This window comes from Talpa occidentalis, unplaced genomic scaffold (assembly GCF_014898055.3).
Source record: "Talpa occidentalis isolate TD23 unplaced genomic scaffold, MPIMG_talOcc4v2.1 talOcc4.14, whole genome shotgun sequence".
NCBI classification, from domain to species: domain Eukaryota; kingdom Metazoa; phylum Chordata; class Mammalia; order Eulipotyphla; family Talpidae; genus Talpa; species Talpa occidentalis.
In genome coordinates this window covers 72303413-72321381 of record NW_023601433.1, presented here as the reverse complement: position 1 = coordinate 72321381, position 17969 = coordinate 72303413, and the positions used below count along the sequence as shown (strand labels likewise).

The following is a 17969-nucleotide window of genomic DNA, read 5'->3' as shown; positions in this document are numbered from 1 at the left end:
AGCAGTTAACAATCCTACAAATAATGAACCCCTTCTAAAGAGAAGACTTTATCAGTGTGATTCCCGCCCTGGCAAAATGCAGCTCTCCTGCCCACCTGTGACTCTGCAGGTGTTTCTTTTCCCTTTGCAAAGCAGCAGAGGCAGCTCCTCCCAAGACTTCCCATCTGCCACTACGCAGGCTTCTCTTTTAACAAACCTGTCCCTTTCAGGGGCAGCTCTTTCTGCTTGCTTGTGTCTGTGCAAGCATCCTTTACTTCCCTTCCCTTTTTATAATAAATCTTCCATTTTGGATATAACTAAACATCTCTGCCTTGTGAGGAAACTCCCCTAGGAAACTGGTTGTGTGCTGCTGAAAAGGAAGCTCAGGTGAAAATCTTCTCAAAGATAACTCAAGGATCTTCTCTCCAAACCCAACAACTCTCCAAACTGACATCAATTTCCATTAGATTTCTGCATGGGGAGAGATGAGGGGGTTATAATATTTTCAGGAGTGGTGAAACATTATAACTGGCTTACCGCCAAATTCAGAAATCCTACATCACATCCTCTTGCAGCCATCTAGGAAAATTAAGCAGCCATCTTGAAGATTTCCAACCTGGCTTGCCAAATTGTTGGGGTACGGAGGAAATCATCCTGGACCCCTCTGGGTTGTTCTATGCTGGCAAATAATCGAATAAGCATCAGACAGATTGGTAAGAGAAAAAAGCCACAGAGAAGTGTGATAATAACATGTATACATGGGAGAGATTCAGCGTGACTAAGTCCTCCAGAATGCTTTCCATTTTGCAAAACTGAGGTTGCACGAATTAAGCACTAACTTCTCCTTTCTTATTCCTTTAGCTCCTGGCAACCTTCATTCTATTTTCTGTCTCCGATTTTGACTACTCTAGTTATCTTGTGTAAGTGGAATTGTGCAGTATTTGTCTTTTTGTGATTGGCTTAGTTCACTTAGCATAATGTTCTCAGGTTCCTCCACATTGTAGCATGTGTCAGAATTTCTTTTTCAAGACTGAGTAATGTTCTATTGCAAGGTTATACCACGTTTTACTGATCTTTTCATTTATTGATGGACACTTGGGTTGCTTCTATTTTTTAGCTATTCTGAAATCTGTTACAAACACATAGGTTTACAAATTTCCCTTCAAGTATCTGCTTCCAATTCTTTTGCATTTATGTTCAGAAGTGGAATTACTTGATTATGGTGATTCTAGTTTTCTTATTTTGAGGAGCCATACATATGTTTTCCACAGTGGCTGTTCCATTTGATAGTCACACCAACAGAGCACAAGTTGTCACATCACTGTCAACACTTATTGTTGTCTGTTTTTTAAATAGTAGCCATCCTAATGGGTATGAGAGGCTATCTCATTGTGGTTTTTGTTTGCCTTTCCCTAATGATTAGTGGCATTGAGCATTTTTTTTTTCATGTGCTTATCAATCATCTGTAGATCTTCTTTGGAGAAATGTCTATTAAAAATTCTTTGTGCAATTTTTAATTGTTGTTTGATTTTGTATTGTTGTTAATTTTTAGGAGATCTTTATATAGTCTAAGATAGTATTCCCTTGTCATATATATCATTTACAACTATTTCCTTGCATTTTGTGTATCACCCTTTTATGCTATTGATAGAGGAAACATTGATGCACAAAATTAAAAAAAAATCATGAAGTCCAATTTGTCTGTGCTTTCTCTTATTGCCTGTGCCTATTGGTGTCATATCCAAGAAACCATTGCCACATCCAATATATGAAGTTTTGCTCTGGATTTCTTTTAAGAAGTTTCGTAGGTTTAGGTCTTATATTTAGGTCTTTCATTCACTTGGAGTTTATTTTGTGCATGGTGTTAGGTAAGGATCAAATCTCATTCTCTTGCATGTGTATATGTACAGTTTTTCCAGCGCCATTTTTTGAAAAGACTGTATTTTCCTTCATTGAATGCTCTTGGCATCCTTATTAAAAATCATTGAACCATAAGTTGAAGAGTTATTTCTGGACCCTATTCTATTCCACTGGTCGTTTGTCATCACACCTGTACCATGCTGTGATTATTGTAGTTTTATAGTAAGTTTTGAAATCAGAAAGGGCGAGTCCTTGAGCTTTGTTCTTTATCAGAATTGTTTTGATTATTCAGAGTCCTTTGAGATTCCATATGGATTTTAAAATAGGTTTTTCCATTTCTGTAACTGATGTCATTTGGATTTTAATGGAGATTACATTAAAACTATTGATAGCTTTGGATAGTACTGGCATCTTAACAAAATTAAAACTTTAAAAATATACTTTATATGTGTATGTAGGCTGATATTTGCATATTTGTGCCTGTGTATGTGTTTCTATGTTTGTCTGTGTCTTTGTATGTTGATTTGGTATGAAAAGAATATGAAGTGGCTCTCCACCTAGGGCACTCTGGTACACAGTAGGTGATCAGTAACTAACTTGCAGAATGGTGGTGTCATACACTGAATGAGCAGAGAGCTTGATATTGGCATGAAGTTCAGAGGTTATTGTTTATCTTTGGTCAGCCAATGCTCAAGCTGTACTTGTGCTGATTTGTTTATCTCCTCCTAACGGTTTGTTTATTCATTTAATTATTGCATTAGTTCATCACATAAGCACCTGCTACTTGCTCAGTGCTCTACTATTGCTAAGGACATAAAGTGATGAATAACATAAACATAATTTCTCTTGGAGTTTATGACATATTTGGGGAGAAAGACACTAAAGAAATGATAATTAATGTTTTAACTAATAATTGCTCTATTAGGGGCTGTTAGCTCATCTTAATAGAGCTGGTTGATTCTACTACGAATGACAAATTTACTTACATCCACCAGAGTTTCTTTTTTTGAAAGGGGAGGGGCTGCAGAAGAACTGAGGTATAGGCCAGATGTGTGGGGGGTGAGAGGATTCACCAGAGATGAGGTGGGGCACAGAACAGGCATTTCTACTGAAATACACTGCTAAGGGGAGCAGCAGGTGAGACAGGAGAGGTCTGCTGAGCCATAGGTAGGTCAACACCCTAGGCAGGGATCAAACTCAGGCTCTAGCTGTGATAATTCTGAGACCTAAGCCTTAGGCCACCAGGAAGGCCCCCCATCCACCATGATTTCAAGGGTTATCTTTGGAATACTTTTTACCTTTTTCTAAAAAACTATTTTGATTTGTTCAGATGCCACATTAAGCCTTAAGTCACTAAATCAAGAAAAAGAATATTTGGGGGGAAGAAAATCCTAAATCACCACAACATGGGCCTAGATTGACCCTTTATGATTGGGGTTGGAATCTATAGTCATGGTTTTGACAGAAATTGGACAGGTTAGCAGTGGGAGGAAAATACAGATACTCTAGCAAAAAGTGTTTTCTGTTGGGGGATAAACTGCAGATTGGGAGACTAAGGGCAGATTTTCTGTATCTAGTGGCTGAAAATTTGGGGAATAGAATCCCATGTTGATCTCAGATGGGAAACAGAAAACAGTGTTGAGGGAGCAAAGGACTAGAACCAGAGACCCCATATTCAAGACCTGAATGCCCTCTTCTGGCTACATAACCCTGGACAAGTCACTTTTTCTTTCTGACCACCTCAGCATTTCCCTCTGCAAAATGAAATTAATCATCTTTGCCAGCTTATAGGGTAGTTTGAGTACCAGCACAATTGTCTGTGGGATCATTTTCATTGTTCTCTTCATGCATCAGATTCGTCTCATTTCTGCTACTTGTTTACACCTGTATTCTTGGCACTTCTGCCATTCCACATGAGTAATTTCTGAATTAAAACTGCCACTCAGCTGGAAGGCCTTGGAGTCTCTAGTTTATTAATCTGAATATCATTCAAGTCAGCATATGTTGTTTTCTAGATGCACCAAGTAAATTATTCCAGGGCTGGAATCAGTGCTCTTTGGTGTAGAAACAGTGTAACCAGAGAATGAAGAAATTTAGAACAAACACACAATTATGGCATAATCCAAAGGGAGGCACAGGACCAGGTGACCATGTCCCTAAGATCCTACCCAGTGGATTTGCATAAACTAATCCTCATGAAGCTAAAACTGTGACCTGGCATTAGAAAGTTGAATTATGGATGGAGGCTGTCTGGTGGTCTTGCCTTGCTCCATCTGTCTGATCCATATTCAACCTGTCACTTACACACAGGCTTCTCTCATAAGGGGATTGGAATGGGTAGACCAGGACACTAACTCTAGATCTTGACCTTGGGGACTGCATTCCAAGGACTCAGGAACAGCTTCTGATCCAAGGTAGCCATGACACACACACTGAACTAGCAGAAACTGTGTTTTCTCCATCAGGTATATTTCAGTCAGGTATATGTCACATCTGAGGGCTAAAAAGTGAGTTCAATCTAGCTTCAGCAAAAGCAAAATTTTAAAAAGAGGTGGCGGGATGAATTAGCTTATATAATTAAGAAGTCAAAGAGATGGAACTAGATTCAGACAAAACCCAGGGGTTCAGGAACTATTGCTGGTTCTGTTCTCTCTCCTTCTCTTGATTGTCCTGTCATTTTTGGCTTGGGTTTCTAGTCCAGTAGGGTCTTTCCCTCTGATAGCTCTTTGAACCCCAGCTCACTACAACATCCAGCAACTCAACATCCTCCGTAGAAAAAAGCAAATTACTTCTGAAAGCTGTGCCTGAAAAGCCCTGGCAAGGCTCTGGCTGGTCCCGTCTACACCACATTTCCATTCTTGGCCCAGCCCTCAGGGCAGGACTAGGTCAAATCCCTAATGCCAGAGATGATAGCAAGGGAGTCAACCCTACCCACACTGGATGGAAAAGTTCTCTCACTCAAGAGAGGTGGATCCTGTCACTAGAAGAAGGGGGTAGGGAAAGATGGAAGCTAGACCGACTCCCATGACAAGGATCCTGCACACAGAAAAAGCTCCAAGCTCACACTAGCTTTTAAAACACTGTGATCTCATTTGCTTTCTATTTTCAAGGATCTGAAAAGTCTGCAGTAAAGAGATCACATTCAATTTGCTTCAGCCAGCATTTCCTAAAATGTTTTGACAGCAGATTTTGTTTTGCAGATTCAATTTTAAAGTCTTAAAACAAAAACAAAAATCTGATGGACTGGAAAAGACTGCAATTCAAATACAGAGAAAAGCCAGGGCCGAACAGTCTGAGGCAGGAGTGAAGTCGGTATTCCTGGACCAAGGGGCTGGTGCAGGACAGAGGTGCCCGAGAGTGAACAGCAAAGGAACAAGCAAAGGCCCGCGCATGTGTGACTGTTCGTGGATAGTGGATTTTGTTGGAACAGAGGGCATAGGTGGCGAGAGTGGCCAAAGAAGATAGCAGCTGCAAACTGTAATAGTGCCACCACTTTGGGGGCCCCTCTCACGGTGGGTAGGGAAGTGATATTGAGGAAGGAGATCGGCGTTCATCTAGTGAGGGTGTTACACAGGTATCTCCATAAAAGGAGGGTGAACCAAATTCCCAGCTCCCACTTACATGCAGCCCCTTGGATTACCTTCTGGGAACTAGGGCGAAGCTGAAGAGCCTAACAGGAAGGTAGGTAGACTCTGGGGGAAAAAACTCATTTTCCTGTGGCCTGATTTGTGCCCTGGTACTTCTGGGAAGGAGACACAAGAAGGAGACATGTAGAGACACTTGGAAGAGACACGTGCGCGAAAGACGTGTGGGGAGGTTGACAATGGCAGACGTTGTCTTGATGTGGTATCTCCTTTTGCCCTGGCTTTCTGGGACCTCCTGTTTCAGAACCCCTTCACTGTGGTTCTCCCCCAGAAGGTAACTAAGACTATGGCAAGCTTTCAGGTCTCAGCAGAACAGCTTTGGGCCAACACTATTTGGTTGGGCATTTCTCCACAAAAGGATTGGTAATTTGGGGTGTTTTATTAGGAATCTATTACCCCTCTCTTCTCTCTCTGCACACTAATTTTACTAAAGTTCTATCACACAAAATTATACTTTGCCTTTGTGCCTATGGACGGCCATACCCCTTTACCGCCTGCAAGTTTGGGGTCCCAGGGTGGCGCTTGGTCACATGCTAACAAAAGCAGTGGCCACCATCATGGCAAGGGCTCCTCAGCTAATAGAACCATTTCCCCAACACATGGCAGAACGAGCTGCTGAAAATTCAGGGCAAAACTCTCATGGTTCACTGACGGTGGGAATCTTTTTTTTTTAATTTTATATATTTTTTACATCATTTTTCGTTTTTGCACAATGTATGCATTTTCATCTTGGTTATATTCCCCATACAATTCCCACCCCCTTGTTTTGATCCTAACCCCCCTTCCTTCCCCCCCCACCCCCTGTAGTGTGTCTCTGGTTTATAGTTGCTTGTGGATTTTGATTTTTACTTTATTATAATTAGTCTCACTCATAGTAGGCATTTAGAAAATCTAAATAAGGGACCAGGATGAAGGCAGGAATCTGAAAGTCATTTCCCATGAGGCTTTCAGGCTCTGGCATGGGACTCAATCATGACTTGTATCTGTCAGGATCCAAACTGGAAAACAGAAACAGAAATCAGTGGACTGAAAATAAGGAATTTGGTATGGCGAACTGGTTATACAGTGGGCGGAAAGGCTGAAAGCAGAAGAGGTAAATACAGTGAGATATTCTGTATTCTGGGGTGTATATATAGTGGCAAGCCCCTGCCACCTCATGACTAGAGGTTCAAAGTGGGGAGACAATGCTACTAGAGCCCAGAGTCTGAGGTCCCCTAGCAGAAACTGACATCAACAGGAGCTGGGGCTGCAGAAGTGGGCACAGTTACTTCTGGAGATATGATTCGTGTGTGTGTGTGTGTCCATTCTTTTCCCTCTCCAGTGTCCTGTCAGTATTTGCCATTACTAGTCACAGACAGAAGCCAGCTGACCCAGAGCCTCAAATGCAGTGACCGGAGTCAACCTTTGCAATTTCCTGCTTGGCTGAGAGGTCATGAACCAGCACAGAAGCCCCACCTCAAATCATAAGACTATGTGGCAGTTTGCTCAGGGACTGGCAAACTTTTTCTGTAATGGACTAGGTAGAATATCTTTTAGATTCTGGGGGCCTGTAATCTCTGTTGCAACTACTCAACTCTGCTGCTGTAGTGTATGCAAGGCAGCCACAGAATACATGTGAACAAACTGTTGCATTCTAATAAAACTTTATTTATATAGACAATTATGGGCTGCATCTGCCTCAGGGATACATGTGCCTGTGTTGTATGAAAGGCAGTTACTATCTTTTCCCTGGACCACCCTGGAAGTGAACTCTGCTTCTCCCCACAAGAACAAAATTCTGTGCTGCACAGGTCTCAAGGTTAGTAAAAGAATCACTTGAAAATATTCTTATGCTTAAAAACTGTTTCTCCCAGAATTCTGACTTGTGATATATTTTGGGGGGGGCTATCACAACAATCTTTAAGATGCACCCACATGTTGCCACCTGGACCCAGCACCATCTCCAACCTTCTCTAGGACAACATGCAATTTCTTCTTCCAAGAGCCCCAGTCACCAGGGAAGCTTGAACAGCAGGGGGTTGATTTTGAATTGTACATAATGAACCACCAGTCAAGGGTTGCTCTCTCATTGGTTTGAAGAGGCTAATTCTGTCTCTGGAATCATGAGAATAATTCTCCAAAACGCCCTCTTGGGGTTTGAGATGGGTTCAGGCAGGCGGTGACAATGTATTCAGGTCGGAATTGGTCTAAAGTGCTGCAGATGCTGCTTAACCCCTAGAGACCTGGACCCTTCCTCAAGTTCAGGGCGCAGTGGATGCATAGGCTGATCACCCCTTATCTTGGGGAGGGGCTTAGTAGTAAACCGACGCATCCACAAAATGAAATTCCTCCCTCGAAGACACACTTCTCTAGAAAGCCTTCATTACTGGAATTCCAAATGGAAAACATCACTCATTTTAGCACTGGCCTCTGCCACAATCCAGGGTGGGCTGTTTTAGACTGTCCCACCCTCCTCATCTTCATCCCACATCTTAGTCCTCCTCCCTTTGCTAATGCCCCCAAGATGCCATGCATCACCCTGGTAGCCATGGCCCTCAGGGCGGTACAGTAACAACCAATATGACAAGAGACGTGCTTGGTTGGAAGACTCATGCAATCAGACCACATGACACCTGCCACTCCCAAGGTCAGGAATGTACTCCTTCAAGTCCTCTCCAGAAAGAGAAACATGCCTAGAGATATGGTGAGGGCCAATATTATAGTATCCTTCTTTCTTGATCTTGTTACCCTCCCTTTTATATGTCTATCAAATAAAAGAGGGGCAGAACAAAGAGAAGAATTATTTTAATTGTATTATTTTTTATAGAGGTGACGTTGGTTGACAGCATTGTATATGATTTAGTGGTATAAGATCACCCCTCTTCAGATGTGTGTTCCCACACCATGTGTGTCACCAGACTTCACAGGGCCCTCCCCCCTTTACCCTGCACTGAGAGGAACTATCTTGTTCTGGGGTCTTGAATAGATACAAATCATCTTTTTTTTTTTTTTGGTGTTAAGTACTTTATTTTTTTCATTGTATGAATATACTCTAATTTATTTATCCATTTCATTATTGAACACTTAAATTGTCTCCATTTTTAAGCAATTTACACTCTTCCTAGCATTGTCTGAGAGTTCCTATTGCTGTACATACTTCACAACAGTTGGAATTGCCAGTCTTTAAAATTTTATCACTTTTTTCCTTTTTTATTATTTTATATATTTTTTTACATCATTCTTCATTTTTATGCAATGTATGCTTTATCCTCTCAGGTGCAGTCCCCATGGAATTCCCACCAACCAATTCACCATTTTTACCTGCTCTGCTGACCTGGGACTCTCAGCTGTCAGTCTCAGCTCGCCTCCTGGTCAGACCGCATTTCTCTCCTCCTCAGCTCCATGTACTCACAGGTGACTCTCCTGTTATCGCTGCCTCAGATGGACTGGCCCTCCAGCTGACAACTTCCCATTCATGTGCAGCCTTCTTGGTGGTCCCCATTCTCACTCCCAAGCTGATTTCTCTTCAACTTGTGAGCAGGGCATGGACATCATCTCATAATATATACATGTCTCCAGGTATCATGGCATTGAAACTGCTCTTTCCTGGCACTTGGGAAGAAGTTACTCTACACTGAAAAAGCTTTCTGAGACAAAATATTTGATGGCAGATACACATCTGTAGTTGTTTCATGTCATCTTGAGGGCCTTGAACAGTATTATGCCTGATGACAATAATATGCATCCTTTACCAAATCCTGTGGATTGGAAGTTCTTACATGGAGCCACATCCAGGTGGGGAAGGTTCCATGATTGATTGGTAATGTCTGTAGCAGGTGTCAACCAGGAGAGTGACGCGTTACATGCTGCTGCTCTGCTGTCACTTGGTAGGTGTTCAACTGTTACTTACTGGAGCTGAGTTGAGATGTAAAGAATTCAGAAGCAGAAGTTAGAAAAGCTGGAATTTAAAATTAGCATTGTTGCTAATTAGCTGGGTTGATGCTGAGCAAGTTTCTAATTCTCTCTGGGCCTCCATTACCTTAACGATTAAGGGAAAGTTGAGACCAAAACAACTTAATTTGGAGCTTCCAACCTTACAAAAGCTTGTGAAAAAAATGGATGGATGTTCCTTAGATGACTGTTAACATGACAAAGAGACTAATGAACAGGCTGTAGAGTAGACGGGTTAAGGGTGACTTGGTGATCAGATCCACCCTATTTTGGAGCCTCATTGGTCAAGAAACCCTCTGCACCTGTTTCTGACACCAGGAGATGGTGTCTAGAAAGGATTAAGGAAGATAAAGTTTGTAAAGCCCTTAGCTGGGCATCTAATAAACTATGTTATTATGGGTATTACTATTTGAAATGGGCTAGGCCTCATGTCTTTTTGGGGTATCACACTTACCAAGTGATCATTACAGAGATCCATGGTTATTCTGTGGGAAAACACATCCTTTTTCAGATCAGAGCTGTCTAGTTTGCCAGCTGCATCTTTAGAAAATGAAACCCAAGGGAAGAGGGGGGACAAATCAAAGAGTCCTCTGATGTAGAAAAGGCCAGGGACCCCGGGGATGGTTGTCCTCCCAAGTCCTTTCTGATGCTGACCGTCTGCACTCCTTAAATGCCACGAATGCATCTCCACAGGGCTTGGCACACAGACAACTCTCCCGATGGGAGGTGACGCCATTCTGAGATTTTCTGTACTATTCTGTGACTCAGTGTACAGTTCGTGTCCCCTGTTGGGCCAATTACCGACTTAAAACGTTGTTAGGAGAAGGCGAGCATGTTCATTATGTGGCAGCAAGCACTCAAGCCCAGCAGTTTTCTATTTATGCTTTTGAAAAAGCCATTCTTTCCTAGTCTCTTTGTGTGTGCATGTCACCAAAGGCCTCCAAATCACAGATTCTTCCCTGGTGCTGTCCATCTTCCCTCCCCAGGCCCATCCATCACCCTCTCCTGCTCTGCGGGGATCGGCCGGGACAAGAACTGCAGGGAAACAAGGAGCCGAAGTTGTCGGTGACAGAGATGTCAGGCGCTGGAAAGATTGAAGGGAACGAAAGAAAAGTGATTTCTCCATTCAGCATTCTTGATGCTCAAATGGAAATGAGGTCACATGATGCCATCACCATGGGCAAATTCAGGGAAGACGCTCGAAGTCATCAAATAAGCCAATAGCTCCATCCACTGAAAGGTAGACATGAGCAGGAATGAGAAGCCCTGGCTCCAGTTATGACCTGCTTGACCTTTCTGGCTTCTGGACTTTTCTTCTGCAAATTGAAATCTTGGGAAGGATCTTCATTGAGTTCCCATCCAGCTTCTGCAAACCTTGCAGTTACAACTTTCCTGAACCAAAGCTGGTGGAAAAATTGAGTTAGGTGGGAGATTCCCAGGGACCTAAGATCAGAGCTCACCCCAGAATCTCAACCCACCACAGCTGAGGGATACCCAGCTCTGGATATAGCTCGGGTAAGCCCATGTCCTTTGAAATACAGAACTCAAAATTCCATGACCTGGAATACTCCTTACCCATCTGATAATCTTTTTGTCCATGATAAATATTTTATTGCAAGAAATACAAATGTAGGCACTTTTTATTAGTCCAAGCCGGCTAGCAATCAGAGAATAGATTAATGCTTTCACTGGACTTTTCCTAAGCAAGTAGAATAAGCTCACCTCATATTACATAGGATTTGTTCTTCCAGGAACGTGGAGTCCTTTCTCTTCTTCAAGCCAACCTGACATCTAAGTCCCCATCTCATCAGGAGCTTCTTCTTCACCCCAACTACGAAGAGGTCTGCACTCTCCAAAATCAGCTCTCCTGATTGTGTTTTTCTATATTTTCTTCTTCTGTTGTTTTTTAAAAGCACTCTACACGAAAGTATGGGGCACAAAATTTCCAGAGGTAACTTTAGGGAGCCGAGATTTCTTGATTAGCTACAAGATTCCTACCTGCTTTCTCCATCTCTCCTGCCTCTTTTCTAGCCCTGTGACCAACAGAAAGCTAGAGAGTTGCATAGGGACTTGTCCCCCTTTGCCAGGCTCAATCTCCATGGTGGCTTTTCCCTTTCAATCTAAAGGGAAAGGTTTCCTTTCTCAACAGAGAGCTCTCCTCCTTTGTAGCACCATGAGTGTCTCAGTGTTTACTGAGTTAATATGACAATGGTCTCCTTAGCAACCTTGCTCTCCCAGGATTAGGGGAGACAAGTCCCTCTTAACTGCTCCAGGTTACAAAAACCCCAACCTACACCAGAACACGGTAAACAGAATATAATGAGGTTACACAAAAGCCAGTGACATAGGGAGGGTTGTCACGCCACGCGGTGGGGCTTTGTAACAAAGGCCTGGAACACAGCATCCCAGCCCTAAGTGAACGGTGTTCTAGAGAGAAACGCTTACCTCTCTTAGCTTTGATGGAGGCTCACAAATAGCAAATGTGAGCTCTTAGCATGGCGTCTGGCACACCGCATCAGCACTGAGGATGCCTGATGGGTGTGAAGAGTTTGTGGTCTTCGAGACTTAGGCTCTGAGAAGACAGGGCTCCATCTGCCTCCCTCAGCAGCTGATGTGCTGGGCTCGTAGCTGATGCTTCAATGTTTCTGTTGCTTAGTTGCACTTGATGGTTGTTATTACATTATTGGGGCCCTGAGAAACCAGAGGAGGTAGATGACACCATTACCTTACATTTTACAGATGAGAAAAATGAGACTCTGAGACCAAGTCTCTGGACTCTCAGATCCCTTGTAAGTGACAGATCCAGGCTCTGCTCCCACATCCAATTGACATTAGTGCCAAGGCTCTAGCCCCCACAAAATGGTCTCAACAGACACCTGCTCTTTCTCTGATCTCTGTGGAGAACAATACATGGCTCAATTTCTCTTCAGTTCTCTCTGCCCTGTTTTCCTGCCAACTTGGAGGAAGCCAATGTGATGTGGAAAAGTCCCTTGAGAACTTGAAGCATTCTTTGCGCTTTGAAATCCTGCAAGTCTGTCTGCCTGCTCTCCGGGCTACCTTGTGCCCCTTGAAATTTGCTTCCATATTTGAAGCTTGAGTGATCCAGTTTCAACATGGCTCATTCTGATTCACTGATCAGAGCTCATTGTCTGTTGCTTTTCCAGCATATGTTTATCCAAGTTAATCATAGTAACAGAGGATCACACGTCCCTGGCATGGGACTCTGCTGCCTGGGCAGATTTTCCTGGCAGGGAACCCCAGCACACGGGCTGCAGGAACGGGTAGGCACAGTTAATTTTATGGTAAGGTGCTGACAGCCACCTTCAGGTGGGCGAGGATGAAGGAATGAGAAAGCGCAGACTTGCAATTGAGCACACCTGGGAGAGGAAATGTAGTTCAGGGCGCAGGCTCTTCAGTGGGAGCTCCAGAGAGTAAGTGAGGCAGCAGAACTGCCTCCTGTGGCTGCAGAGTTTGCCTCTGATCCTGGGACTCCCTACTCTGGGCTGATGCTAATCAGTGACTTGGGAACATAGAACTGAGCCAGACTAGAAACCTGTGCGGGATCCTTTCTTATTCTCAACATCCACATCCAATTAGTCTCAAGGTCCTCTTGAGTCACCTGCTCTCTGAGTTCACCCATGATCATCTCTTCCCTGGACTTCTGCAATTGCGTCTCCACTGTCTTTCAACCCTCCTTGCCTCCAGGACCTTTCTCCGATGCATCATTTTCTTTGCAGCTGGAGTGATTTTCTTAGAGGAAAATCCACTCAAAACTCCTTGAAGTCTTCTTGTGTCTGTATCATAAAACCAAATCTCTTAACGTGGCATTCAAATCCCTTCAAGACTGAGTCCCTGCATAATTCTATGGTCTCATCTCTTCGCACCTGTATTCACCCTTTGTGAGCCTCTCTGGCCTTTTCACCTTCGTGTCTCTGCACATGGTACTTCTAGTACCCACAAGTGGACACCAGCCCTGGAGTCCCTTATGCAATTCTTAAGAATTGATGCTCCACTCTCCTCCAAGGGATGTACTTCAGCTCTCCAGGAAAAAATTTGGGGTTAACTGAAATTTAGGGTAACACTCAAAAGACTGAAAGGGATATTGTGCAAATTAAGCATAGCCTGCATGAGCACAGAAGACTGATAGATACTAACTGAGATGATAAGGGATTAGAGCATGGGCTTTTGATATGGACACGTAAGTATACATTTCAGTTCAGGCATCAGTCATGAAGCCGTAGGAAAATGCTGAATCACATTTAGCCCGGGTTTCCTACAATGGAGCCCATTAGCTGCTGGGCCCGCTCAAGAACCCCCTTATTATTACAATGAACAAAAGCAATAATGTCTAATATTTATTGAGCATTTTATGGTGCCTAACACTGTTTTAACATTTAATTCATGCAAATACTCAAGGAAGTGTGGTTTATTATGAGCCTTTTGTATAGATGAGGAAACAAGAGGTGAGGTATAATGAGAATAAATAGCTGGCCAAGAACTGGCTGACAACAGAGGCATGCTCTTCTGCCCCTTGTGTTCCCACTGTACCCTTTCCAGAAGATTCAGATACAATAAGACCTGGAGCTTCCCATCCCCTTACCTCCATTTAATTATCCTCATTCATTCAAGCAGATGTAATTCTCCTCATTCTTCCACCCAACACCTGCGGAATAAGTGGTGCAGCGGGAACCTTAAATAGCACTTCCATACTGACCAAGGTGTGGTTGAGCTCTGGTCCACTTATCAAAACTTCCGAGAAAGTTTTGAAGAAACCATGCCTTTGTTATGCCAGTGCCTCTGGAGTGGTCTCTGAGCCTCTACTGCATCCTTGTGTATAGTTATGACGCCATAGGCGCATCTATGAGCTCATCTCCAGCCCCTTCTGCCCCGCCTTCCCACGGCTAACCTGTATTTATACACTTGTTGTGCAGTTAAGGATGGCCCATCAATTCCCACACACTCATTGTCGTGGCCTGATGGATGGAGTTTGTCTGTGTTTATATGTTTTATAATTTAATTTTCCACCAGAGATAAACAGAGTTGTTTTGCTGAGACTATTTCTTGTAAGAATTGAAATCAACTCAAGCATCGATTCAGAATCATTTTGCAAGGACAGAAGCACTTTAGATTTAGACGCTTCAGTGTACTAGATATGGATTTTGGCTTTGCAACGCAAAAGAGGGGGGGTCTGCCACTATTTTGTACTTGCTGTATACCAGTCACTGTGCACTTAACATGCATTTTCTCACTGAATCCTCAGGGCAAATTTTGAGAAAGGTGCCATATTCTAGATGAGGAATCAGGAAATGAGGGTTGATGTGACTTACCCAAGGCTGCTTGGAGGTGTGATCAAAACAGAAACACTAACCTCTGGAATCCCAACTCGGTGATGATTTGTTTGTTCATTCAGTCACTCATTTATCCAACCAGGAAGCTTTGGTGCCTCCCTGTGTTAAGCCCTGGGGACTCATCATTGAAAAAGACAGTCACAGCTCTGTGTTCATGGACGCTGTATTGCATTTTGTTGGGAGCGCATTATGCTTGCAAAATAGCCATCACCTTTTATTTGCCAAGCACTTTAAAGTTTATAAAATGCATTCGCACCCATTATCTCATTTTGAATAAATTTACTGTACTCCCTGATGCTTAAATAAATGGCAAATGAGACCTGTGACTTTGGAGTAGCCTGTTATTGAAAGCGAATCCTCTTCTACTCAATCTTTCCCAAACCAGAGTCTTGTGTTTACTATACTTGAGGCAATTGCATTTAAATTAAATTACGTCCCTCTTTCATTCACTTCACTCTCTGCTTTCTGCTGCTCTTAAAAATGCTCCTTGGGTCTCCAGATTGGTGACTTTTGCTTTCTATTACCATCACATTTGCATGAACTTGTAGATCTTCCAGTGCCAGGGGTCACCTTGGAGACCTACAGATTTTGATTTGACGGCGGGGGACAATCCCAAGCAGTGAATCCCCTTCGTGAAAAGCCTGCTATTCCCCGACCACATACACAGTCTTTCCTTTTCAGATTTCCTTTTCTTATAATCGAGAGCGATAACAAGCAAATACTCTAACAAGCTGCTGTGCACCAACTATGTGTCTATAGCCCTGTAGATCATGATGAAGGATTAAAATATCTTTTTCCCTCAGAGTGATAGGGAGTCATGGAGTGTTATATCCCAGCTGTGAGAGAATCTGTCCGTTTCTGCTCAACTTTCCTTTTTGTTGATGGGGAAAGACCCTGTAGGCAGATGGCAGTAGCTGTTCTCTGCAGCTCCAAGCTGTAGTTAAAAATTCCTCACATCTTTAATCTGCAACCAATAATAATACAATAATTCTTATACCAATAATATCATCACTATATGTGAACCTAAGTCTGGATATTTTATCTGGGGGTTCACCAGACATTTTGTCATCGACCTAGAGTTTAGAGGCTATTCAGTCTTGTAACAATACTTTTGCAGATAATCATCTCACAATTATAATTTTTAGTTCTTCCTTCAAACCACGAAAGAAATCTTGTCCTTGTGGAATTTTACTAGTGGGTGAGACAGCAAATTAGCAGAACAATAACCAAAGCACAACTGTGAGTCAGGACATGAAAAATATAAGCAGGACATGAGCTATAAAGAAACCAAGAAGGCTATTTAGACTCTGAGAAAAGAGGATATTTAAGGGAAATCTGAAGGGTGGGATGGGGTGAACCACACACACTTAAGGGGACAAGCATTCCAGGTACAAGGAACAGTGTGGAAAAGGGATCAAAGGTAGAAAAGGACACTTTCTGATAGGAAAGAGTCACCCCGCACTGACAGGAAGCCAATGTGAGAGGAGCCGGTGAATGAAACAGTACGTAGTAGCTATAAGGTGAGACCCACTGGTGGCTCTGACAAGGGTAGCAGTGGTGGGTGGAGAAGGAGAAATCTATTTGGGATACTTGATAGTATGGTCAAAGCTCTCCCGATGGATGTTGTTTTATAGAGAGGCGTTCCCGAAATGCCCAGGAGGAGGCTCGAGGACAATTTTGAGTCTTTCACATCCATCATGGCACCTACTGCACTAATTTTGAGAGTTAGTGTGACTTGAAAGTTGAAAAGAACCTCTGTTCCCTCTCCTCAGAGGCTGGTGCTTCTACCTTTGTCCAGGTTCAGTGAGCACAGGCCAACAATGCTCAGCGCCTGCTCTGAAGACTCAAGTGCATAAGTGACAAGCATGGATAATTAGCAAATGTCAAGGTTTTCTGACAGTTGTTCTATTTAGTGGCTGGGTGAAACCTCTTCCAAACAGCTGCTGAAGTGTCACTGCCATTGTGCTAATCACTACAAATTAATACTTAATGAAGTCATAAGCACAGACATTATTAAATGAAAATGGGTTGCCTGGAAGAATGAGGCACACTTGTGATGACTAAACATTTTAAAATTTTATTTTGTCTATCTATCTATCTATCTATCTATCTATCTATCTATCTATCTATTAATTACCTGGAGCAGAACATCTTCCTTTCCCCAATAAGAAGTGAGCTATAGATCGGTGGAGAACAGAGCTGACTCATTGTATCGGTTACCTGTTGCCTCAATAACTCTGCTTAACAAGCATCCACAGAAGCCTAGTGACACACAGCAGTGTTTATTGCTCATGTGCCGGTGGTGGCTGGCTAGGTGACTCTGCTCTGGGTCCTTGGCTGGGCTCTCTTGCCCATCTGTGTGTGGCAGTCATGGAGGTGTACTATTTATATCTTGCATCAAAAAGAATTTTATGCTCAGCTGCAGGGAGTACAGCTACCTGACCGCCTCTAGTTGTTACTACCTTCAGGGTCGATCTTCGCTTTCAAGGCAAGGCCACACATGTGGAGGGCAGACCTCAGGTAAAGTCTGAATGTAGCAGGGTCATAGAGCCTGGCTATTTGTTTGCCCAATGTTAGACTCCTATAAAGGAAATGATTTGCTCTAGATCTTCCTTTTGGTTTGGGGCTTTATCAGATGTGGATCATTAAGACACTGCCCAATTCTGCTTCCTCCGTCCTTCCTTTTATAAATGTCCAATCCTTATGGCAGACTAAGGCTTTTCTCTGCCCAATTCTACTTTCTTTTCCTATTAGATTTCACCAGTGATATCCCTCAATAAACACCCAGTGCTCTGAACTCCATTTATGCACCTGCTTCCCACATGATTCAAGTGACACATTGAGGTTGGCCGGTTGTAGCTGGCCTCGGATGGCCTCAGCTAGGCTGGCTGGAGTTAGGAAGCTCTGCTCCAAATGTCTGTCATCAGCAGGTCAGTCTTGATGGCAGCACAAGAGATCAAGCAGAGGCATGCAGGACCTTGTGTTACGGAGGTGCTGTAGACTCCAGATATTAAACTCTTAACCCCAATGTCACTATTTTGGAGGTAGCCCCAGCGGAAGCACTTAAGGTTAAATGAGGTCATAAGGAGGGAGCCCTGATCTAAGACATTAGTGTCCTTGCAAGATGAGACTTAATCTCTCTCCCTCTCCCTCTCCATACATACGCAAGAAGAGATGGTTGTCACTTGCAAGTCAAGAGAAGAGACCT

The 17969-nt window shown here is 43.1% G+C and overlaps 2 long non-coding RNA genes across 3 annotated transcripts; one reads left to right on the top strand and one right to left on the bottom strand.

Annotated features, from left to right (window-relative positions):
- Positions 1-6303: 6303 nt before the first annotated feature.
- LOC119244790 (uncharacterized) lies at positions 6304-14213 on the bottom strand. 2 transcript variants are annotated; one of them, XR_005125135.2, is made up of 6 exons: positions 14014-14213; positions 11859-12104; positions 11136-11330; positions 9868-10816; positions 8784-9377; positions 6304-6481 (listed from the first exon to the last, which is right to left on the bottom strand). It is a non-coding gene; the product is annotated as an uncharacterized LOC119244790 (long non-coding RNA). The 2 variants fall into 2 exon arrangements; XR_008551846.1 differs by lacking the exon at positions 6304-6481 and having other exon boundaries at positions 8446-9377.
- LOC129145790 (uncharacterized) lies at positions 7150-11026 on the top strand. The gene is made up of 3 exons (XR_008551847.1): positions 7150-7281; positions 8739-8876; positions 10400-11026. It is a non-coding gene; the product is annotated as an uncharacterized LOC129145790 (long non-coding RNA).
- Positions 14214-17969: the final 3756 nt, after the last annotated feature.